The sequence below is a fragment of the Myotis myotis genome, unplaced genomic scaffold (assembly GCF_014108235.1).
Source record: "Myotis myotis isolate mMyoMyo1 unplaced genomic scaffold, mMyoMyo1.p scaffold_m19_p_4, whole genome shotgun sequence".
NCBI lineage: Eukaryota > Metazoa > Chordata > Mammalia > Chiroptera > Vespertilionidae > Myotis > Myotis myotis.
In genome coordinates, this window is record NW_023416346.1 from 51,971,526 (window position 1) to 51,996,011 (window position 24,486).

Genomic DNA, 24,486 nt, shown 5'->3' on the forward strand with positions numbered 1-24,486 from the left:
TGAGTCTGGGTCCCCAGAGACTTGTCTGGAACTGGAGCTCAGAGCCTGAGACTCCCTCCTGATTGAAACAGACAACCACGCCCTCAGCCACCAGCCTGCTCCACACGCACCTTCTCACCTTTGTATTTTCTGCACTGCGCCTCCTCTGAGTCTCGGTATGCTTTTCTCTTTCCTTCTAGTTGTAGAATTTCCCCTCAGGAGCCTTCCTGTGGTTCTGGGTGATGTCCGTTCTGTCTTTTAGTTGTATTTTTGAAGTGGTTGTGCGAGGCAGCAATCTCCGGAGTTTACCTATGCCGCCATCTTGGTTTCTCCTGTATCCATTTTTGTTCATCAGTTTATAATGTTCTTTATATTCCACAAATGAGTGAGATCATGTAGTATTTATCTTTCACTGACTGGCTTATTTCACTTAACATAATGTTCTCCAATTCCATCCATGCTGTTGCAAATGGTAAAAATTCCTTCTTTTTTACAGCAGCATAACATCCCATTGTGTAGATCAGTGATAGCGAACCTTTTGAGCTCGGGTGTCAGCATTTTGAAAAACCCTAACTTAACTCTGGCGCCATGTCACATATAGAAATTTTTTAATATTTGCAACCATAGGAAAACAAAGACATATTTTTGATATTTATTTTATATATTTAAATGCCATTTAACAAAGAAAAATCAACCAAAAAAATGTCATAGGTTCGCCATCACTGGTGTAGATGTACCATAGTTTTCTAATCCACTTGTCTGCTGATGGGCATTTAGGCTGCTTCCAAATCTTAGCTATTGTAAATTGTGCTGCTATGAACATAGGGGTGCATATATCCTTTCTGATTGGTGTTTCTGGATTCTTAGGATATAGGCCTAGAAGTGGGATCACTGGGTCAAATGGCAGTTCCATTTTTAATTTTTTGAGGAAACGCCATATTGTTTTATATAGTGGCTGCACCAGTCTGCATTCCCACCAGCAGTGAAATAGGGTTTCTTTTTCTCTGCATCCTTGTCAACACTTATCCTTTGTTGATGATAAGCATCCTGGCAGGTGTGAGATGGTACCTAATTGTTTTGATTTGCATCTCTTGAATTATTAGTGATTTTGAGCATGTTTTCATATGTCTCTTGGCTTTCTCTATGCCCTCTTTTGAAAAGAATCTATTTAGGTCCTTTGCCCATTTTTTGATTGGATTGTTTATCTTCCGTTTGTTAAGTTGTTTGAGTTCTCTTTAAATGTTGGAGATTGAACCCTTATCAGAGATCACATAGCAAATATGTTCTCCTATGCAGTGGGCTTTCTTGTTATTTTAGTAATGGTTTCTTTTGCTGTGCAGAAGCTTTTTATTCTGATGTAGTAACATTTGTTTATTTTCTTCTGAGTTTCCATTGCCCTAGGAGCCATATTGGCAAGCTATTGCTAGGACAAATGTCTGCTATTTTGGTGCCTATGGCTTCTTCTAAGATGGTTTCCCATATTACATTTAAGTTCTTTATCCATTTTGAGTTTATTTTTGTGTACGGTGTAAGTTGGTGGTCTAATTTCATTTTTTTGCAAGTATCTGTCCAATTTTCCCATTACCATTTATGAAGAGACTGTCTTGATTCCATTGTATGCTGTTGCCTCCTTTGTCAAATATTGAGCATAATGGCATGTGTCAATTTCTGGGTTCTCTGTTCTGTTCCACTGGTCTATATGTCTGTTCTTGTGCCAGTACCAGGCAGTTTTGAGAAGAGTGGCTTTGTAGTATAACTTAATATCTGGTATTGTGATCCCTCCAGCATTGTTCTTCTTTCTCAAGACTGCTGCAGCTATTCAGGGTCTTTTTTTTTAAAATTCCAGTTGAATTTTTGTATAATTTATTCTAAGTCTTTGAAGTATGCCGTTGGTATTTTAATGGGGATTGCATTGAATTTATAGATTGCTTTGGGTAGTATGGTCATTTTAATGATGTTGAGTCTACCAATCCATGAACATGGTATAGTCTTCCATTTGTTCATGTCTTCCTCTATCTCTTTTTTCAGCGTCCTGAAATTTTCTGAGTACAGGTCCTTTATTTTCTTGATTAAGTTTATTCCTAGGTATCTTAATTATTTTTGTTGAAGTGGTAAATGGGATTGCTTTTTTAGTTTCTCTTTCTGTGATTTCATTATCGATGTATAGAAAAGCCATAGACTTCTGGGTGTTAATTTTGTATCCTGCTACATTGCCGAATTCATTTATTAAGTCTACTAGTTTTTTGATGGAGTTTTTGAGGTTTTCTATGTACAATATCATGTTATCTGTGATTAAGGACAGATTTACCTTCTTCTTTTCCAATTTGGATGCTGTTTATTCTCCTTCTTGTCTGATCACAATGGCTAGTACTTCCAGTACTATGTTGAACAGGAGTGGTGAGAGTGGGCATACCTGTCTTGTTCCTGTTCTTAGGGGAAATGGTTTTAGTTTTTGCCCATTGAGTATGATGTTGGCTGTGGGTTTGTCATATATGACTTTTATTGTGTTGAGGTATGATCCTTCTTTTCCCACCTAGCTGAGAGTTTTTATCAAGAAAAGGGTGTTAGATTTTGTGAAATGCTTTTTTTTGCATCAATGAATATGATTATATGGTTTTTATCTCTCAGTTTGTTTATGTGATGTATCACATTTATTGATTTGCAGATATTGTACCATCCTTGCATCCTCAGAATAAATCCTACTTGGTCATGGTGTATGATCTTTCTAATGTAATGCTGGATTCGATTTGCTAGAATTGTGTCATCGATGTTCATGAGGGATATTGGCCTGCAATTCACTTTCTTTGTATTGTCTTTATCTGGTTTTGAGATTATGGTAATGCTGGCTTCATAGAAAGAGCTTGGAAGTGTTCCTTCCTCTTGAAATTTTTGGAATAGTCTGAGGAAGATAGGTTTTATTTCTTCTTTGAATGTTTGATAAAAGTCTACTGTGAAGCCTTCTGGGTCTAGGGTTTTTGCTTATTGGAAGTTTTTTTGATTTCTGCTTCAATTTCCTCCATAGTAATTGGCCTATTTAAATTTTTTACTTCCTCCTGATTGAGTTTTGGAAGGTCATAATTTTCTAGGAATATGTCCATTTCTTCTAGGTGGACCATTTTGTTGGAATAGAGTTGCTCAGAGTATTTTTTTTAAGATTCTTCATATTTCTGTGAGGTCTGTTGTTATTTTGCCTCTTTTGTTTCTGATTTTGTTTATTTGGGTCCTCTCTCTTTGCTTCTTAGTGAGCCTGGCTAGAGTTTCATCAATCTTGTTTATCCCTTCAAAGAACCAGCTCTTGGTTTCATTGATCTTTTGTACTTTTTTTTGGTCCCTATGTCATTTATTTCTGCTCTGATCTTTATTATTTCCTTCCTTCTGCTCACTCTGGGATTTTCTTGTTGCTCTCTTTCTAATTATTCAAGTTGCAGAGTTAGATGGTTTATTACCAGTTTTTCTTGTTTTGTTGAGATAAGCATGTAATGCTATAAACTTCCCTCTTAGGACTGCTTTCACTCTTTCCCATAGATTTTGGATGATTGTGTTTTCATTGTAATTTGTTTCTAGGATGTTATTTATTTCTTCTTTGGTCTCTTTGGTAACCCAATCATTGTTTAATAGTATGCTATCTAGCCTCCAAGTGTTTTAATTTTTGTGATTGTTTTTACTGTAGTTGATTTCTAATTTTATGCCATTGTGATATGAGAAGATGATTGATATTATTTCGATCTTCTCAAATTTGGAGAGACTTTGCCTGTGTCCCAATATTGGTCGATCTTTGAAAATGTCCCATGTGTGCTTGGGAAGAATGTATATTCTGTAGTTTGGGGGTGGAATGTTCTAAAGATGTCAATTAAGTCCATCTGATCTAGTCAGTCATTTAGGATTGCTGTTTCTTTCCTATTTTTTGTTTAGAGGATTTATCCAGTGATGCTAATGGGGTATTAAAGTCTCCTACTATGTATTGCTGTCATTCTCTCCCCTGATATCTTCCAGAAGCTTTTTTGGGGTGCTCCTGAATTGGGAACATATATATTTACCAGAGTTATATCTTCTTGTTGTATCGATCCCTTTAAAATTATGAAGTTGCCTTCCTTGTCTCTTGCTATGGCCTTCACTTTGAGGTCTATTTTGTCAGATATGTGTATTGCTACCCCAGTTTCTTTTTTTTTCATTTCCATTTTCCTGAAAGATATTTTTCCATCCCATCACTTTCAGTCTGTGTGAATCCCTTGTTCTGAGGTGGGTCTCCAGTAGACAGCATATATTTGGATCATGTTTTCTTATCCATTCAGTCACTCAATATCTTTTGATTAGAGCATTTAATCCATTTATGTTTAATGTTATTATCGATAGGTAATTGTAGCCATTTCTGTACTTTATGCATGTGTTCCTTCATCCCTGTCTATTTCTTCTTTTTACAGCATTCCCATTCGCATTTCTTGCACTGCTGGCTTGGTAGTGATAAACTCTCTTAGCATTTTTTGTCTGCGAAGCTCCTGATTTCCCCTTCAATTTTGATTTATAGTCTTGCTGGATAAAGTATTCTTGGATTCAATCCTTTGCTTTGCATTACTTTGTATACTTCATTCCATTCCCTTATAACTTTGTGTGTTTCTATTGATATAAATCATTTGATAATCTGATGGGAGATCCTTTGTAGGTAACTCTCTGTCTATCTCTTACAGCCTTTAAGATTCTCTCTTTGTCATTAACATTTGCCATTGCAATTATGATGTGTCTTGGTGTGGGTCTTTTGGGATTCATCTTGCTTGGGACTCTCTGTACTTGTGTGACTTTTTTCTTCCCCATATCAGGGAAGTTTTCTGTCATTATTTCTTCAAATAGAGTCTCTACTCTTTGCTGTTCTTCTTGTCCTTCCAGAACCCCTATTATATGTATGTTACTTCATTTCATGTCGTCCCAAAGCTCCCTTAGGCTTTTCTCCTGCTTTTTAATTTTTTTCCAGTTGGTGTTCAGATTGGGCTTGTTTCTCTACCTTATTTTCTAACTCACTAATTTGTTCCTCCACTTCTTCTAGTCTACTGTTGAAACCTCCCATAACGTTTTTGATTGTAGCTATATCATTTTTGATTTCTTCCTGACTTTTGCATAGGTTGTTGATTTTCTTGTCCATCCAGTTTATGAACTATGCGCCCATTACTCTGAATTCTTTTTCTGTCACATTGCATGGTTCCGTTTCACTTCTTTCCTTTCTTGGCAATTTCCCCTTTTCTTTCCTCTAGGGTTTGTTTAGTTGTCTCCCCATTCTAACTATCGCTAGAAGGCCCAAATGCCATGTTGTGTGGGCATCAGCCATGTGCAATGGGAGCATTGCACCTCCTGAGTGTCACTGAAGACCTCCAACACCAAGACATCTGGCTGCTGTGGGTTGATGGGTGCCACATGTACCGAGAACCAGTCACCGGTGCTCAGTACTGCCTTGGCCTCATGCACGCACCTAGAATCAGGGACCCCACATGTGCCACACTGAGAAAAAAAAAAGTCCCCAAGGGCATGCACCAAAAATCAGAGTCCCCTAGCAAACGCCAGGAGTCAGAGTCTCTGTGTGCACATGCCAAGAATTGAGTATCAGAGTCTGTCTCTTGGAGTGGCCTCCCACCAAGAATCAGTGTCCCTGTGTGCACTGCACCTAGAATTGTAGTCACTGGTGTTCAGTGTGAGTGCACTGAGAATCAAGGATCATGTGTGCACATGATGAAAAATAGAGTCCCAGCATGTGCATGCCAAAAGTCAAGTCACTGGTGCTCAGTGTTGCCTTTTGGGGTGGTGGGCTCAGGAAGCCTGGGTGCTGGAAATGTGCAACTGTGGTTAGCATCTGTGGATTCGGAAGACTCAGTTTCTGCTGCCGGGACCTTGTGCCCTTGGTTGGATTCGCACGTGCCCAGCAGTGGCTCACAGAGGCACCCAGGGGCCGTTTACCAGGGCGAAGGACTCAAAGGTTCCCTGGCACTGAAGCTGCATGACCCACAGTGTCTGTGGGCAGGCAACTGGGAAGGAGATAGTCCCAATTTTTATTGCTGGGGCCGTGTGACCTTGTTTGGATAAGACCACATCCAATGGGGGCTCACAGTGGCACCCAAGAGCTGTCTTTTGGGTGGTGGGCTTAGGAGGCCTGCGTTCTGGTAAGGTGCTACTGTGGTGTCCAGAGGTTGGTAAACAGGGAGGGGGAAATCACACTTACTGCTGAAATTGGAAGATGATGGCATAGGTAAACACCTGAACTTGATGCTGCACACAACCACATTAAAACTACAACTAAAAGATAAAATGAATATCATCCAGAACCACGGGAAGGCTGGATGAGTGGAAATTTTACAACTAGAAGGAAAGAGAAAAGTGCATTGAGTCCAGTAGGAGGTGCAGAGGCATGGAAGTGTGGAGGTACGGAGGTGTGCATGAAAGGAGCTGGCAGCTGGGTACGCTGTGGTCTTTTTCAATCAGGAGGGAGATACAAGCTCCTGTCTGTTCTGAACTCCAGTTCTGGGCGAGAATCTGGGGACCCAGACTTATATGGAGAGAAACTGGACTGTCCAGCATCAGGCCAGAATGTGAGGGCGGCTTTCTCACAGAGGTGCTTGCAGCAGTCATTGTTCCTGCACAGAACAATGGGACACAGAGACCCGGGACCTCTCCGAGGCACAGCAGACTGGCAGCCATTGTGGTTTGCTCTGCCCTGAGGATTCCCTGAGACCCCGCCCCACCCAATTTACAACCTCACCCAAGCTATATGCAGAGGCTTTTGCATACAAATGGCCTGGCTTTTCTCCACCTAAAAACCTGTCAAACTGCAGCTGGGTCAGAGAACCCCAGAGCTTCCAAAAGAAAGCCTAAGGCTCCTCAGCAGCCTGCATTGCTTCACAGATGAGCCTCATCTAGGCAACTCCAAACCCCAAACAAAGAGGAGGAACCTGCAGATCTCTCTGTAGCTCCTACTGGGTGGCCTCAGGCAGTGGCTGACTTTGTGCCTCCTTGGAGATCTAAGAGCCAGTGTACCCAGTAGTCAAAGTGAGACCATCCAGATTACAACTCTTCACATCCAAAAGAGACACACTCAGGGGGCAGACTCAGTGAGTGTCAAAGCCCCACTGAAGCAAGTCCTGCCCCATAAGGGTGTCTCCAGCACAGCAATTCTCCCATTGTAGACACAACTGGTCCTCATAGTCAATTGGCCTGGAGGTCAATTCCCCCCAGTGATACCAACAGCAATGAAGGCTTAACTATAACAAGACTGTGCATACAGCCTACAAAGGGGTGCACCAAGAGCATCCACCTCAGGTAATTAGGGAGGCTGAGCCACTGGGCCCTATAGGACAACTAGCACACAAAGCCACTCTATCAACACAGGGAAGTAGCCAAAATGTGGAGACAAAGATAGAGGTTACAAATGAAAGAAATAGAGGAAAACAAAATACTGGATATAGAGTTCAAAACCATGGTTATAAGGTTACTCAAGAATCTTCTAGAAACCTCCGAGGAATATAGTGAGACCCTCAAGGATATGAAAAAGTACCAATTAGAATTAAGCATACACTGACTGAAATAAAGAATAATATATAGAGATCCAACAGCAGACTAGAGGATCCCAAGAATCAAGTCAAAGATTTGAAATACAAAGAAGCAAAAAACACCCAACCAGAAAAGCAAAAGGGAAAAAGAATACAAAAATATGAAGATAGTGCAAGGAGCCTCTGGGACAACTTCAAGTGTACCAACATCCGACTCATAAGGATGCCAGAAGAAGAGAGAGAACAAGATATTGAAAACCTTTCTGAAGAAATAATGACAGAAATCTTCCCCTACCTGGTGAAAGAAATAGATTTACAAGTCCAGGAAGCGCAGAGAACCCCAAACAAAAGGAATCCAAAGAGGACCACACCAAGACACATCATAATTAAAATGCCAAGGGCAAAAGACAAAGACAGAATGTTAAAAGCATCAAGAGAAAAAAAGTCAGTTACCTACAAGGGAGTACCCATACGACTGTCAGCTGATTTCTCAACAGAAACCATGCAGGCCAGAAGAGAGTGGCAAGAAATATTCAAAGTGATGAATAGCAAGAACCTACAATCAAGATTACTCTACCCAGCAAAGCTATATTTAGAATTGAAGGTCAGATAAAGAGCTTCACAGATAAGAGAAAGCTAAAGGAGTTCATCACCGCCAAACCAGTATTATATGAAATGCTGAAGGGCATTCTTTAAGAAGAGGAAGAAGAAGGAAAAGGTAAAGATAAGAATTATGAACAACAAAGTGACAACAAGCACATATCTATCAACAAGTGAATCTCAAATTCAAGTGAATAAAAAAAATCTGGCGAACAGAATAAACTGGTGAATAGAATAAAATCAGGGGCATAGAGAGGGGGTGGACTGACAATTCTCAGGGGGAAGGGGGTGTGGGGGTGCAGGAAGAGACTGGACTAAAATCGCACACCTATGGACGAGGACAGTGTGGGGGGGTAAAGGCAGGGGGTGGGGTAGGAACCGGGTGGAGGGGAGCTATGGGGAGAAAAGGAGGAACAACTGTAATAATCTGAACAATAAATATTTATTTTTTTAAAAAAAGAAATCACACTTAATGCTGTGGGAGTCGTGCACCCTTGGAGGTGGAAGTCCTAGGGTCTGCAAGTCTGCGACGGGGAAGCAGGATTTTGGCTGGAATGGGTGCAGGGTCGTGGGCAGTGTCCAAGGCCAGTCTAGGTGGTGTTGCTGATGAGTTCCTAGAAGAGGCCGCTCTCCCCTTCATGAAGGTGAGGGTTCTGTGCCTGAGCCCGTAGCCCGAGGAGTGCCTGTGGGTCTGGTAGGTGCTCCCTTTCCAGAGAACCTGTTCTGCCAGCCTCTGATACTCCTGCTGGATTTAGCTGTCCCTCACTCACTCACACACCACACACATCCACACACTCTGCTTTTACCCCCTCACTCACACCCTCTCCCTCACCTCTGTCCTGCCAGTTGCCATCTTCTCTCCCAGGTTCACTTTTTTTGTAGTTCCTAATCTGCTTTCCCTTCTATCCAGTGAATTTTTTGCAGATATTTAATATTGCAGCTCTATAAATTCCATTTGTTTTTTAATAATTCTATTTAATTTCTCATTTCATTAATGTATACCTTTAAACCCTGAGCATATTTATAATAACTGTTTTATATTTCTTCTCTGCTCATTCCATCACCCTTGTCATTTCTGGGTCTATTTATATGGACTGATTTTTCTTACAGATATGGGTCACTTTTTTAAGCTCCATTGCATGTTCAAATTTTTTTTTTAATTGAAGGATGGAATTGTGAAAATTACATTAGTGAGTGCTGAATGTTCTTGTCTTCCTTTAAAACCATTGGGTTTTCTTCTGGGAGATACTTACTTGCATATCAACTTAATCTTTTCAAAGCTTCATTTTAAGTTTGTGAAATGGGTGTAGGATAGCTTTTACTCTTGGCAAATTTAGTCTTACCAAGAAGGCATGACCTTTCCTGGTTCCCTACTATTCAATAGGGAGACCTGGGTGCGAATGAGCCCTCTTTACTCTCTCTGGCTGGTAGGAATCTAAATGTCTCCCAGTTCTATGTGATTGACAGTTGTTTAACTCACAGTTCCCTGATCATTCATTGCATAACTTCATAGAGATCTGCCTAATGCCTGCAAGACTTATTATTTAGCAAAAGACTTCAGGGGACCTACAGGCAGTTTCCTAGAGTTTTTTCTATGTATAACATCCTCTTTCCCAGCAACTTATCCTTTGGTAATATTGATCTCTGTGTCCTCAACTTGGTAAAACTACTGTGCTTTACTTGGATTCCCCTACCCTGCATCATGATCTGGAAATTGCCTCTAGGCAGAAAGCCAAGGTTCACTTCATTTGTTTCCCTTAGCTTAGGAATTATAATACTGTGCTTTCTGTTAATATATAAATGCCAATGTTTCTTTCTCATCCTCATTTCCACTCTTCAGAACTTGAGGAAAGAAAGTCTCTCCAGTAGTTAAGTCACCTGACTGCCTTAACAATGTCATATCATCATGCCATTCAGATCTCACCCTTTTGCATACAAAAGGTAGTGTTGAGAATTAATTCTGTACATCTTCAAAAGTCTTTTTTCCCCAAATAAACAAGATTCATATGGGAAGGAATTCACATCTCTAATATTTCCTTACTACTACCTTCTACTATATGTTTGCAACAGATTGTGTTGAGTGTATTCTTTTAGAAAAGTCAAAAATGGGGGTGGGGTGGACAAAGGGAGAGAGAGAACTATTTGTCCCTAAAAGGATCGATGGCATCATGCAAAACATCTGAGCACCTAGTGGCCAGTGCATAGTGTTTCCTGTTAACAGTCTAATGCCCCCTGCTACACAGATATTGTGCTTTGGTTGATAATAATATTTTTATAGCCAAAGAGTTTTAGATCTAGTTGTACTTGGTGGGTTGCAATTACAATGAGTGATCTTATTCCTTGGGATTCCAGAGTCCATAGACATATCAAGTCACTTCACAATAGTATGACAAAAGTAAAAAGATATTGAAAATGTCAGTGTTGAGAACAGATGAAGATTTTAAATTAGTATGCAAGAGAAATTCTCTCTTTATAATGCAAATATGACCCAGTAAAATAGGATAGCTACCTACCTCCTCGATCTCTTCTTCCCAAACATTTTTAGTTCTCTTTCAACTCATCTATTGTTTACCCTACCACCAGCCCATTTAAAATCAGTCAGAAGAGAGTTGTGGCATGTTTAGTTTTTGTACTATTAAACTTTCATCAAGTTGATGAATGACAGGGCCAGGAAACAGAATCATAGATGATTTAGCTTGGGGGAGTAGAACTCATACTCATAATCTATTTTGATTTGGCAGGTGATATAAACACCAAAAACAATGAAAACAATCCTATTTCTCACTTAATACACCCATCTGCTGCTATTGGCTTCTTGCTAAGCTCCAGAATATGTTAAAAAAAACACTGTCAATCAGATTTGCATATTCTATATAATAAAAGGCTAATATGCAAATCGGCCGAACAGCAGAATGACTGGTCACTATGACACGCACTGAACACCAGGGGACAGATGCTCAATGCAGGAACTGCCCCCTAGTGGGCAGTGCACTCCCACAGGGGTAGCACCACTCAGCCAGAAGCCAGGCTCACAGCTGGTCAGCACAGCAGTGGTGGCAGGAGCCTCTCCCGTCTCTGGCAGTGCTAAGGGTGTCCAGCTGTTGGCTGAGGTTCACTCTCCTCAGGGAGTGGGCTAAAGCCATCAGTCAGACATCCCCTGAGGGCTCCTGGACTGTGAGAAAGCACAGGCCGGGCTGAGGGATACTGACACCCCCTCCCAATAAGTGCAAGAATTTCATGCACCAAGTCTCTAGTACAGCGATTCTCAACCTGTGGGTTGTGACCCCTTTCAGGGGTCGAACGACCCTTTCACAGGGGTCACCTAAGACCATCAGAAAACACATATATAATTACATATTGTTTTTGTGATTAATCACTATGCTTTAATTATGTTCAATTTGTAACAATGAAATTGGGGGTCTCCACAACATGAGGAACTGTATTAAAGGGTCGCGGCATTAGGAAGGTTGAGAACCACTGTTCTAGTACATATTTGACTAAATTCTAAGTCAAAACAAATCAGCCAAACAAAACCCCACAAAAGAATGAGAATAGGAAAGTGGACGAAAATAACAACAACAACCAAATATTTTTTCTATTTGAGTCATGAGAACTTCTTCTTACAGAATTAGCTCTAATTTCCCTTCAGTCAGTGATATGATAGGTTTTATATTCTCTGAGTTTTAGCAATAGAGGTTGCATCCTGTGGTTGAATTTAAAAGGAAGATTTTGTTACAGTAATTACCATGTACCTGTGCACTGCTGTTGTTGTTTGACAGGCATAGCTGACATTCTACTGTCAATCAATTAAATAATTATTTAATATGCAACGTGCTAGGCTCTCTTACAACCCTCCCAATTTTCTGAGTTGTAGCCTCCATTTCTGTTCACTCTTTCATTTATTGCTCCTTAAGTGATGAAGATTGTTAAAGACCTTAAGCATTACCCTCCCATTATAAAAGTTTCCCAAACATTAGCTAATTCTCAATTTTTGTCATAGCAATATAATACCAGTACTTAATATTTACCTAACATATCAACTCACTTTTTAAAATAGCCTCATGTTAAGCTATCATTTGTTTGTTATACATATACACTGAGTGGCAAGATTATTAAGAGCACCTGACGTTTGTAAGCAAATTAGCTATAATTTTGTGCTGAAGTTGCTAGAGGGCCAGATCATTATAAACGTCAGAATAGCACAACATACCTAAGTATCATTGCTGATCAAGTTCATCCTATCATCTTGGTGCATCCCAATGGATATGGCTTCTTCCAACAAGACAGTGCGTCACGCCACAGTGCTCGTATTGTGCAGGAGTGGTTTCAAAGAACATGAGGGAGACTTTACCTTGCTTAGGTGGCCCCCACAATCACCAGATCTCAATCCAATTGAGCATTTGTGGGACGAAGTTAAAAGAGCCATCAGGCAGCTGGTTCCACAACCATCAAATCTCACAGAACTGGACAGTGCTATTCATCAGGCATGGTGTCAGATTCCTCACATCACCTTTCAACATTTTAAAAAAAGTTTCTTTAAGGGATAATTGAGACATTTGAATTAAATAAAATATAGTAATGCTTTTTGTTTTTTAAATATGTTTTTATTGATTTCAGAAAGAGGAAGGGAGAGTGAGGGAAGGATGGAAACATCAATGATGAGAGAGAATCAATGATTGGCTGTCTCTTGCACACTAGGGATTGAGCCTGAAACCCAGGCATGTACCTGACCAGGAATGGAAGTATGACCTCCTGGTTCATGGTTGACACTAAACCAATGAGCCAAACTGGCCTGGCTATAGCAATGTTTTTTCTAAGTTATCTCGAGACTGATGAAAGTTGTGTCAAAAACTGCTCATTGCCACAAAAATCCATTTTTCCCTTCCATAATGTACAGTTGTACCTTGAAAGCTATTAACCATCCAGGACTGAAGGGGAAAATAAGACATTTGGGGGGCTAGCTATCCAAATCAGTGCCAGTAACCTGCATTGTGATGTACACCCTTGCTTGCCAATAAACGTTCACACTTGCTTGTTGATAAACTCCATTCTTATCAGGCTCCATTCTTATCTGTGAGGCCTGTCCTGCCGTGCAGAACCTGTTTCCCGGAATACTCCCATTTTACAAAGGCATAAAGCACGAACCATATACAATCCCCAGAGGGGCTGGTGCCAGTGCTGGCAGGCCTCTGGGTGTGGTCTCACTTTCCCATCCCAACTCACAGGGGACTGCAAAGCCCGTGAAGGGTCCAGAAGCCTGAACCATATTTGAGGGACAAAGGAACTAAGAGTATAAAAGGAAAGCTTCATCCATATTCATCACTCAGGATTTGGAGACTGACTCCCCTGAGTCACAGCACTAGTGCAATCTGCAATAAAGGCTACTTTTCTGAATTTTCTCTGAGTGCCCGGCTGATTAATTCTCCCATGCCGCCTGGCAGGTTATCTGCAACAGAACTTCTTATGTCTCAATGTGTGTGGCTAAATGACTATTACTAATGAATGTTAGCAAAAGTAGTCATTTCCATCGAAGGCCACTTTCAAACAAAAGTTTATAAGAAACAGTTGTAACTTACTCTATTTTCTCTTTCTTTTGTCTAACTGGATATAGAGATAACTAAGAGGCCCTGGGGAAGAGGTTCTCTACATTGGCTATTATTATAATCACCAAGAGGGCTTTTTAAACATAGTGATGCCAAACCCCATCCAAAGCCAATTTCACTGTAATCTCTGCAGATAGGGCCCATGGTTATAGATTTGAAATCCCAATGTTGTTAAAATGTCAGTTAGCCACAAACCAATATTTAGAGTTAATATGATTCAAATAAAAATCCCAGAAAGTATTTTTTGTAGAAATTAACAACCTGATTCTAAAATTTATATGGAAATGTAAACAACCTAAAACATATATTTTAAGGAAAAAATACAACAAAATTAGAGGACCACACCACCTGATTTCAAAATTTATGGTAAGTTATTATAATCAAGACAGTATGATATTGACATAAGAATTGACATGTAGATTAATGGGAAAAGATAGAAAGTATAGAAATAGACCCAATTATATATTGTCAATTGATTTTCATCAACGATGATAAGGTAATTCAATGGAGAAAAGACATTCTTTCCAATACATGGTGTTGGAAAAAAACTGGATATTCATATGGATAAAATGATCCTTGATCCTTACCTCATACCACACACAAAATTAACTCAAAGTGGATCATAGACCGAAATATAATAGCTAAGACTATAAAATGTCTAAAAGAAAATATAGAATATTTTCACAGTCTGGGCAGAGGCAAAAACATGCAAGGCAATAACCATAAACAAAATTATTTATAAATTAAACTTCATCCAAATTTTAAAACTTCTGCCCATCAAAGAACACTATTAAGAAAAAATAATGACCGTGTAAACCACAGTATAAGTAAAAATGTTCAATAGACATGTAACTGACAAAGAACATACGTCCAGACTATATGAAGAAACCCTGAGACTCAGTAAATAAGACAAACAACCTATTATAAAATGGGAAATATTTAAACAGACATTGCTAAAGAAATATATGCAAGTTGTCAATATGTATACAAATAAACACATGTAAATAGGTTCAGCATCATTAGCCACTAGGGAAATGCAAATTAAGACTACAATGAGATACTACTACACAACCATAAAATGTCAAAAATTATAAAGTTTGACAGTTCTAAATGTTGGTGAGTATATAGACCTACCAGACCTGTTCTATATTGCTGGTGGGAATGTCAAATGATACAACTGCTTTGAGGAAAGTCTGGCAGTTTCTTTTAAGATAAACATACATCTACTACATGACCTAGCAAGTCCACTTCTAGGTAATTACTCAAGAAAAAAGAAAACATGTTCACCAAAATATTATACATGACTGTTCATAGCAACTTTATTCACAATCACACAAGACTGGAAGCAAAAAAAATATCGATCTTTAGGAGAATAGAAAATTAATTGTGGTATATTAATACAATGGAATACTATTCAGCAATAAAAAGAACAAATTACTAATACATACAATGACACAAAGAAATTTTAAAAACATTATGCTGAGTGACTAAAGCCATGAATGCATAATTGCAATGATGTGAAATTCTAGAGAATTCAAAGTAATCCTATCTAATAAAAGAGTAATATGCAAATTAACCATCACTCCATCACTCTGTCAAAAAGATGACGACAGACACGGAGCTGGAGTGAGCAAGAGGCCTGGGTTGCCCCCGGCGATGGAGGACGCCAAGCTTCCTGCCTTCCCTGGCCAGCACTGGGCTCCACTCAAGGCTACAAAGTTTCAATTATAGAAGACAAATAAATCCCAGAAAAAAAAAGAAAAACAGGAGAGGCTGGGAGCTTGGGTTGCCGGGGGGCATGGCCAGCCTGAAAACGGCCATCAGCCACTCACCCAGGCTAGCCAGGCACCCCAGCAGGGACCCCCACACTGAAGGGGGTGTGGCCAGCCTGTAAACGGCCCTCACCCAGGCTGGCCAGGCACCCCAGCGGGATCCCCCCACCCTGAAGGAGCTGTGGCCAGCCTGCAAACAGCCATCAGCCTCCCACCCAGGCCGGCCAGGCACCCCAGCAGGGACCTCCACCATGAAGGGGGTGTGGCCAGCCTGAAAATAGCCCTCATCCCCTCACCAGGCTGGCCACACCCCATGGGGTGAGGGTCCCCATTGGGGGGCTTGGCCAGCCTGCAAACAGCCATCAACCCCTCACCCAGGCTGGCCAGGCACCCCAGTAGTGACCCCCACCTTGAAGGGGGTGTGGCCAGCCTGAAAACGGCCCTCAGCCCCTCACCCAGGCTGGCCAGGCACCCCAGCGGCACCCCCACCCTGATCCGGGACACCCTTCAGGGCAAACCAGCTGGCCCCCACCTGTGCACCAGGCCTCTATCCTATATAATAAAAGGGTAATATGCAAATTGACCCAAACAGCAGAACGACTGAGAATGACTGGTCACTATGACACACACTGACCACCAGGGGGCAGATGCTCAATGCAGAAGCTGCCCCCCTGGTGGTCAGTGCGCTCCCACAGGGGGAGCTCTGCTCAGCCACAAACCAGGCTGATGGCTGCCAGCACAGCAGTGGTGGCGGGAGCCTCTCCCGCCTCCTCAGCATTGCTAAGGATGTCTGACTGCAGCTTAGGCCTGCTCCCTGCTGGCAAGTGGACATCCCCCGAGGGCTCCCGGGCTGCTAGAGGGATGTCTGACTGCCAGCTTAGGCCCAATACCCCGGGGAGCGGGCCTAAGCTAGCAGGTGGACATTCCCCAAGGGGTCCCAGACTGCGAGAGGGCACAGGCCAGGCTGAGGGACCCCCCCGAGTGCACAAATTTTTGTCCTCCGGGCCTCTAGTGTATAATGATAGAAAGCACACTAATTGCTCCCTGGAGATAGGGTGGAAGCATTGACTTTAAAGAGGCACAAGAGCACTTTTTATGGTGATGAAAATGATCTATATCTTTATTACAGTAATTACATGGGTAAGTACATTTTGAAAAACTTGCAGAAATGTACACTTTAAATGGGTTCAGTTATTTTTTATAAATTGTGAAATAAAATTGATATTTTAATGTTTTAATTGATCTTTATTTTTAAAGTATTACAGATGTCCCCTTTTCCTTTCATTGACTCCCTTCATCCTGCTCCTTTGTCTCCTCCCCAGGCCTTCCCTGCACTATTGTCTGTCCATGGGCTATATGTATATGCATATAAGTTCATTGGTTGATTTTTTTAAAAGTTAACAAGGCCATTGTAATGTGCAGTTAGGTTTGCTAACCATTGTTTTTGGCCTTGCTTCTCAAAGTACATTTCTCTGATTCCCTAGGAGCTCATTAGAAATGCAGAATTTCAGCCCCCTCCCCATAGCTACCAAATCACAATCTAATTTTAACAAGATCCACAGGTTCAGATGCACAATAATATTTGAGAAACATTAGCATAGGGGTTAATGGAATCTTGAGCTGGAGGTAGCCTATGTTCTGAAATCACCTCATGGAGGACAGATACCTGCTGACCAAGAACACTCACCTTATACTCTAATGAGAAAAACAAACTTCTCTTGTTGTTGAGTCATCTTAATTTGGGATATATTCGTCATGGGACATTAGCCTATCTAACTATAACTTGATTGATCTTATATTTCTAGAGGGTCTGAGAACACAGCCCAAAGTTGTCTCATTGGGAAATAACAAAGTCTCATGTTCATGCTCTGTCTTTAAATTTCACTCAAATTTCTTTCTATTTCATGGTGTATTTTTTTGTTTGAATGTAATAATAATGTTTTCAATTACGCATTAGTCATTACTTCACTGGTTTTTTCTAAATCTACTAGGAAAACTGAAACTCAAAGAATCTTGTCCATGTCTATTTTGTTGCTTTCCCAGGGTTAAGTATCTATCTATATAATAGAGGAATATGCAAATTAGCCATGACATTGTAATGTCAAGACTGAACAACAGGGACCTGAGGCTGCACTGTGCCTGGCCAGGGTGAGGGACTCAGGCCCCACCCCCCACCCTGCAGGGCTTGACGGGGACCTGAGGCTGTGCCTCCCACCCCGGTGCCAGGGCAGGGGACCTCAGGCCATGCCCTCCACCTGGCGGGGATTGACGGGTTACCTGGGACTGTGCCCCCCCACCTGGTGCCGGGCCGGGGTACCTGAGTCTGTGCCCCCTGCCCAGAGGGGCTTGACGCGGGTGGGGCCAGCCAGGTCTGGGTCTCCTGTATTTTCGAAGTGCATGCAGGTGGTGGGTGAGGACTTAACTCTAGGACCCGCGGTGTACCCCAGACTCTGACAGGAGGGAGATTTTCATATACATTTTACTAATTTTCTTTCATCTCTGACACTTCTATTATAGAGAAAAGGCAAATAGCAATATTAAAATGTTTCTTCTAATTAATTCTCTTTTAATGTGCACCAATTTCATGCACTGGGCCACTAGTTCACTGTATAAGAAACATGGGGGTGAATAGAAAGTATATGGTACAAAGCACAAATTAAATGTTTTTCCTGTTGCCACTTGTGGGATGGTCATATTTGAAAAAAAGGACTATCTGAAAATAGTTCATTATATAATAAGAATCACTCTGTAGTCTTTAGACTCTTTTTTTCTCTAAGTATGCAATTTCAGAGACATTAACAAGGTTCATCAAGGAAAGGAAATCCTGAAACCACAAACTCGTCCTCAGTCTTACAAATGATACCACACAATGGTATGCCTACTTTGTACAAATAAAGGGCCACAGATAGTTTTGTATACCTGCAAAATTTGTCGTGAGGATCCAGAGCTAACCTACTGAGCTCTTACTATTTGCCCAACCCTGTGCTGGGCACTTGCCTGCACTTGATTTCATATTATCTAGCCACAACTTTAGATAATAATATTTTTGCCCTTAATTTTGAATGAAGATAGTGAAGTTCTGAGGGATAAGGTAGTTTGCCAGTACTCACAGTGAATTGAATATGAAACTGTCTGACTCCAATGCCATCCTCTTTTCACAACACCATTGTGCCTTAGGCAAACTCTTATCTACCTCTTTATCCTAATATATTCCTATCATTATGAAAGAAAAAGGGCCCTGAGACAGAGTTTTGAGTGCCAGTGAGCAAACAAGGAAGAGGTCTTTCATGTATAGAGAAGGAGCAAGACATCTAGTTAAAAGCAACTGGGGCAGCCCCCTGATCACCCTCCCCACTTTTCCCCATTTGGAGCCTCAAAGCACTTCACACCTGTCCCCTGCTCATTCTTTCTTGATCCTTTTTCAATCTCAACACCCTGCCCCTCTGCAATCACTAGGCTTTTCTCCCTTGTCTCCAGGCCACCTCACCCTCATTTTCCTTTCCTTTCTTTTCTTTTCATTCCTAACCACTGGCACCCCCACCCTGCCCTCTGTCACCATCCTTTGCACCCCCACCTCACTTTCTTTACTCCTGCTTTCTCTGTTCCTTTCTCTTCTGCTCAGCTTTCATCAAGGGCCCCACCATTGACTCTGCTCTCACAATGGCTCAGTGGTTTTGAGATGAAGTAAAATGTCACTAATTTGTTCTAATTGGGGGGAAAGGTCAGTCTGCCTTAAATGAAAAGTATGAGTGATAGAATATTTAGGGAGAGAAAATGCAATCTCATTACTTTCTAGTACATAAAGTAATCCCAAAGACTAAGACAAGAGGATAAAAGGCAAAGCTATACATCTCAGAGATCTGAAAAGGGTTTGACAAATAGGCATGACTCATTTATAATTAGGACATTCAGATTGGGGATACAAATGCTGCTGCTGAGGTCTGCACTGAAGTAGGCTAATATTTCTCTTGTATACACAATTAGTTTGTGAAGAGAGCTCTCATCAGAGATATAGGTACGATTTCATTAAAAGGTTCCAGCATTTCAGACCCACTTCCTTATGTCATATGGCATGCATGAAAAGTGCTTTATTCAGCCAGTTCTCCAAAAGGAGAAATGGTGAACAAGAACAAAAAGTTTTATTTCTCTAGTTCTCTTCTATGCAAGAATTACTATCAATGAAAAGCATCTGTTTGGTTCCTATTATTTGGGGGTGCTGATGAGGAAGTGTAAGGGAAAAAACTGAATGGACACAAGTGAAATAGGAATTTTAAGGGAATATAGGCAGGTTTAGAGAACTTTTAGAATTGGAAAAAATACAGGGCTATAGATTGGGAGAAGTTACATTTACATAAGACAAGGGAACTGGAGGAAGGTAAATTTCCATAACACAAGGGAGTGGCAACAGTTACATTTACATAAGACAAGGGAACTGGGAGTAGCCAAAAGAAAAAGAAGATAATGAAGGAGGAAGAAAGCCCAGAAGCAATAGGAGGACAATAAGGGAGGAGGGCATCACATGTCCTATGTGATGTTTGACCTTTGAATTTGGGAGTTACTACCTTTAACCAATTCAAAAGGGAATATTGACCAATTAGAAGGGATACCAGGACACAGGGACTTACAGCCTTTATAAACTGTAGAAACAGAAAGTCAATGAGACTCTTTCCCCTTCCCCACATCGGAGTCTGTGTTGTGAAATTCTTTCCCCTTCTTCACGTGGGAGTCTGTATTTGTTCTTCAATAAGTCTCCACCTTTGGTATACCATCTTCAGACCATGGATTCATTCTTTTACTCTGACGGACAAAGAATCTGGGGAACACCACATGTTCCAGTCCAAAAATCATGTTTCACAGGCAGAGACAAACCTCAAGTGGTCTCAGTTTAAAATCTACTTATTTTCTGAATTAGTGAAAATTGAGGAACCAGCCTGTTTTAGTTTTATGCTCTAAGAAGACAATTTGCTAAGCTAATTACAATAGTCGGAACATTTTCCTGCAAAGATTTATAAAATTCCTTAAAATACCAATTTTCCATACATTGTATGATAGTTTGAAAGCACCCCCTTCATTTATGTGTAATTGTTAAGCTAATTAGCTAAATTTTCTACCAATTTATGAAAGTAGTTCCTTACTGAAGTCTTATTATAAAAATCCCTTTTGGCCTATTTCACTTTATTGTGTATAAAAGTAAACAACCATACTTAGTGTTTTTTTGAACAGCTTATATTTAAGGTTTCCTATCATTTCAAACTAGCTCCCTGCTCCATCCTTCCTTTGTCATGAATCATCAATATTTTTTCCATGTATAAGTCAGGAAAAATGGGAAGAAGTGGGGCTGAGTTCTACCAAGGTCTCTCTGAACCATTAGGAGGCCAGGATCCATGAATTCCACACATCCTTAGCCTCTATTCTTGAAGATGTAAGGATATGTGGAAAACTCATAAAAGGGGACATTCCACCATATTTTACCTTGCAATCTTAGAGGGCTTCTCTGGCACTCAGAATAGTGATATGACTTGCTATAGAAACACAATATGAAATTTAGAGATTTTCTTAAGCTAGTAGGAGATTAAATTTATGTAAAGCTATGAATTTTCCTAAAAACCATAAATTAGGGAGGACTACTTACAATTATAAGATTCTTCAGCTTTAACTCAAAGGATTCATGGACCTGTTTGTTGAAATTGTTTAGCAGGCCAAAGCTAGGGATATGATTGAAAATGCAGCTTTTGTTTACAAGCCATTAGAAGTAAAGTTGAAGGAATTAACTTTGAAAGCCACTAAAAATGCTGAACAAGGTCATGGGGCTACTTAAATCTAGTCTGAATATTTTTGCTTTGGAGTCCAAAAAAACACTATGCTTGGAAAAATCAATAGGAATTATTAATTAGCCTCATTCTAGTGAGGCTATTAGATTCAAAAATAGTGACCTATACCTGGCAACTTTCAAGGCAAAGTTGAAAGGAAAGCCATTGCCTGAAAATTGCAAAGAGAAGTGTTCTACAGACTATTAGGTGAGAATATGGTGACTTCTATTGGGACTTTAGGAAGATCGAAAGGTTCAAGGACCTCCCTCTACCTCCCCAAATGCCAAATTAATATGATATTTAATGGTGGCACAATCAAATATAATGTCATATAGATATAAACTAATATTTTTTTCAGAAAAATATTTGCTTTTATGTTTTGTGGTTTAAAAGGAAGCTGGGCTGCCTTTTAAGTGTGTTTTTATTCCACACTAATCTTTTTCTATGGCTATATTCACTTTTCATGATAGAATGTAAATAAAAGGAAAATGGGATTTTGTTTAAAAATTAATGCTTACAAATCTGCATGAATAAATCTGTAATATGACCAAGGGTCATTTAAAAGAGTTCAAAAGAGCACAGAAAAAAAAACTAATCTAATATACAAATTGAAGAATTACTAACTCATAAAACTGTTTGGCATTCTTTTCAATATACATTTCCTTAAATTAGGCACACCTAAATTCTGGAGGTAGTCTCACACCTTTGGTATTTAGGGTTAAAATCAAAGAAATTCTGACTAGAAAGGGACTTTAGAGATTATCTGGTGTAATTTTGTTTTCTTTAAGTTTCTTCAGTAGCAATCTTGCTTGAAAGTCCATCATAGGAACCTGGTAAAAGGGGAGAGTCTCTAGATGTTGAGGGACCGGAAACCTAGTCTATTTCCATACCACTTCTTTCCCCACGTTTTCTTATTGGAGGAGCTGAGGTCTACAGAAACTAAGTGACTTGGTCAAGTTCACTCAATGAGTGATAGTGGATTTCCTAATTTTCTTTCATCTCCCTTACTTCTATTTTCTACCTCTTGCACCTCTACTAAAAGAAACATACATGCAGGAAAGCAGGCACAAACACATCATTCATGCCAGGTAGCCAGTAGAAGCTTCTCTTACCTCTCACAAACCACTAACATCTCATTGTGAATATATTTTGATTACATTCTATCTCCCAGGAATATTTCCATTTCTAAAGAGAAAAGTGGGAAGAAGGCAATGGTGAAGCTAATGAAATGAATCAATAAAGATGGCATGACAGCATTGTAGCAAAGTTTGCTGTGTAGGCTTCCTCAAATCAAACTCTACTGGCATTCTCATATTTACCCAATATTTAAGGCTAACCTAGCTAGCTTATTTAAAAAGAGCAACCTCAGATAGAACCTCAGTCAGAATTTGCGTTTAGACCATCTTAGTCTTGAGATTCGAACAAACAGAATGTCTCTTTACTGCACTTCTTTCTGTATAGGTGCAATGTTCCAGAATATTTTGATTCCTTTCCCTTATGACTAGGAGACAGGCCTGTGTGTGAATGAATGAGTACACAGTGTGAAGAAAGACAGAGTGTACACAGTGTGAAGAAAGACAAATAAGACTTGCACGAAGATGCAAATATTGACACAAAGAGATGCACCCACACATAGAGACACAAAGAAAAAGATACACACACACACAGAAAGACATACAAACACTTATACACAGAGAAACAAGAGAGGGAGAGAGATACAGTGAGTGACAATGACAAACAGCAAGACAGAGAGAAATAGTGGCACACATATATAGAGTGAAATTGAGAAAGGATAAAATTGAGACTGAGAAATTGAGAGAGGTATACACAAAGAAACAGAGTGAGTGACAGATATACAAAGAGTGACACACACAGAGAGACTAAAGAAAAAAGCTGAGAGGGAGTGACAGATGTAGGGTGATGGAGAAAAACAGAAACACAGAAAGAGGAAAAACAGAACAAGAGAGAAATCACTCTCATATTTTTTTCTTCCCCACTGAAAGCCTTCAATGTTTATTTCTTTTGTGTTCTATATAGCTTGAAAATTAAATTTTAGTCTATTCTATTCAGAGTTAACATTTTCAGAGCAGTATATGTTGCTCAAAAGCAGTTTTTAAAACCAAGATTCACCCATATTTTTCTTGTTAATCCTCACCAGAGGATATTTTTTCCATTGATTTTTCAGAGAGAATGGAAGGAAAGTAAGAGAAGAGAGAGAGAAAGAGAAACATAGATGTGAGAGAGACACATCAATTGGTTGCCTACTGTACATGCCCCAAATTGGGGACCTGGGATCAAATCTGCAAACCAGGTATGTGCCCTTGACCAGGAATTGATCCCGTGACCCTTTGGTGCATAGGCTAGTACTCTAACCATTGATCTATGTGGACCAGGGCAGAAATTCACCCATTTTTAAAATTTTCTTTTACTAAAGTATAGTTGGCACACAATATTGTATTAGTTTCAGGTGTACAACATATTGATTCAAAATTTATACACTTTATGGTGTGATCACCAAACTAAATCTAGTAACCATCTACCATACAACCCAGCAATTCTATTTCTGGACATTTATCAGAAGAAAAGGCAAACACTAATTCAAAAAGATATATGCAGAGGCTAGTTTTTAAATCTGACCATAGAAAATATGTTATTTTTTCCATTTTATTTACTAAATGTAATTGTTTGGGAATCATAATTATGAAAGTAAGGGAGCCAAAGCTGAATCTGGGGATGATAGGGAATCAACACAATGAATTGAACACTATTTTCTTTAGATTTCTAATGCTCGACATTCACATCCCTGTAGTGTTGTGTGCTTTCTGGGTTTATGCCCCACATAAGGCAGATACAGGGGTTGAATATACCCCATTTTTTTCATGGTCTGTGTGCCTGACACTCATTGTAACTTTAGGATCTTCTCTATGCTCTCAAGGAGGGGGAGGGGCATGAAGCTCATTTCATCAGGGAATCTATTTTACCTATGCTGGCTAGAACCTTCCCACTGCCATCTATTACCGGATGCTATAATAGTTCCCATGTAAGAATACAAATGAAAAGAGAGAAGTTTGGATAGTCTCACAAGTCTATGCACTGTAAGTGGTTCTTATCAGCAGAAGTTGGGAGCCACTTTTCACTTTTCTCATAGGGTGATGGGGGGAATGAGACGAGAGAGAGAGAGAGAGAGAGAGAGAGA